The sequence below is a fragment of the Pteropus vampyrus genome, unplaced genomic scaffold, assembly GCF_000151845.1.
Source record: "Pteropus vampyrus isolate Shadow unplaced genomic scaffold, Pvam_2.0 Scaffold309, whole genome shotgun sequence".
NCBI classification, from domain to species: Eukaryota; Metazoa; Chordata; class Mammalia; order Chiroptera; family Pteropodidae; genus Pteropus; species Pteropus vampyrus.
The window spans coordinates 384,012-386,042 of record NW_011889090.1 but is presented as its reverse complement, the minus strand read 5'-3'; the positions used below and the strand labels follow the sequence as shown (position 1 = coordinate 386,042).

The 2,031-nt window shown below is 44.6% G+C and overlaps 1 protein-coding gene across 1 annotated transcript in view; it reads left to right on the top strand.

The window, feature by feature from the left end:
- The window catches only part of LOC105303605 (cyclin-dependent kinase 11B), a 15,222-nt gene that overhangs the window by 6,831 nt on the left and 6,360 nt on the right, over positions 1–2,031 (top strand). The gene's annotated exons all lie outside the window — the stretch shown is intronic.

Below are 2,031 nucleotides of genomic sequence, written 5' to 3'. Positions count from 1 at the left end.
TCGTGCAGAATGACGATTATGAAGATATTGTCATGTAGCACATACCACGTGTAGGCTGCACTGGAACAGGCCCTCTGTTTCATGGGAATTAGGGTCGCTATGACCCCTAGAGCAAACACCTAAGTATAAAATCGGAAAAGTTAAGTGGTACGCTGAAGATACTTATTTAAATCCAAAATGGGCACAAAAAAGAAGACGGAGAAAACAAAGAGCAAAAGCACAAAAGGAAGCCCAACCATAGGCATAATTACATTAACCGTGAAACAGACTCTGTGCCCCAAACAAGGGCAAGATTGTCAGAGAAGCAAGATCCAACTCCAGGAGGGATATCTTAGAGCCACAGACAAAAATGGGTTGAAAGTAAAACGTTGGGAAAAGATCCACCATGCAGACAGCAACCACAAGAGATCTCGAGTGGCTATTCTAAATGTCAGGCAAAAAAGAGGTTAAGACAAATAACAAAAAGTAACAACAAAAAGGTGCACTATCGGAAGGTAGAATAATAAATGTATACGCATGGAGTACAAGAGTCCAAGAATACGTGAAGCAAAACTCAACAATGGAAAGGAGAGAGAGTTCGTTGATGACAGTCGGAAATGTCTCCAGTCAATGGAACAACTAGAGAAAATCAACAAAGATACAGAAAATTTGGAAAATATTAACCAACTCAATCTAACGTGGATATTACATTCCACCCACAGCTACAGCGTATAGATTTATTTCAAGAGCTCATGAGACGTTTTCAACGTAGATCATGTGCTAAGCCGTATAACGGTGCTCGAATTTAAAAGAAGTCAAAGTACGCCCTCTTACCACAAAAGAATTTAACTCAAAATCAGCAACAGAAACCTAGAGAGATTCCCCAGTGTTTAGAAATTCAACGACACATTTCTGAATAAGCAACGGCCGAAAGAAGAAATTATAAGGAAAAACAAAATAGTTTGAACTAAATGAAAATGAAAACAGTCAAAGTGTAGGGACACAGCTAAGGCTGTGCTTAGAGTGCAGTGTTTTAGCTTAAGCACTGAAGTCAGAAAAGGACGTTGCGAATTCAATATCATAAGCTTCTACCCAAAGAGACGAAGAAAAAGCATTCAGCCCAGAGCAGCAGCGGAAATGTCCAGAAATCCAAAGCCGATGAAAGCAGGTTTGCGGGGTGGGGACCGAGCACGGTGGACGTGAGGGACACATCAGTGACTGGAATGTTCTAACGCGCTTCCCGTTTGCCCCAAGAACACTGGCCAGTGGCGCTTGTGGCTTTTACCCCGAGATGACGCGCAGATCACAATCCTAACGTCATCCCGAGTTTGCCATGAAACATCTCACTTTTATTATTTTTGCGTCACTCCAGTGTATCAACCGTCCTTAAACAAATGGCATCACTCTGGCATTCTGTCTTTACTAGTAGTTTTCCCATTTACAAAATACGTTCTCGATCGCTGAAAATGTCAAGTCCTGGAAAACGTAGCCTCCTGACGTTTGATGTTGAATTAACACTGGCAGCGAGCTGCGCTGGTTCTTTGTAAACAGGAAAAGGGAGAAGCTGTGGTGATGGTTGTACAACTTCGTCAGCTCATGAAACACGATGCAGCGGGTGGATTTTACACGTAAATCATCCCTCAGTTTTGCTTTGAAGCAGCTCGGACTCGCAGCCATTCACATACTCGTGCCTCGAGCTCCATGTCCTCACGCAGCCACCCAGGTGCTGAGCTGTTGTGGACCGGTGCTGGCCCGGGGCTGATGGTGACACCACAGGCCTTCTTTCGTTTTCACCATTTTTGGCTTGTGCTCATTTCTGTGTGTGTATAATGATCTATTTTTAAAAGCGTGTTAGCTCTTTAAGGGGTTATTTGGGTTTAAGATCAGGGACGCGAGAGTTACCTATGATCAGTCCTCACTCTTTGGCCGCCTTATTTCAGTCACTGGTGTTTCCTGTGCTCCAGGTGATACCCGACCTTAGAGCAGCTTTCCCCGCAGCCCATCGTGCCGCTCATGCCCCCTCTCCTCTCCCCGCCACATGGGACCGGGCAG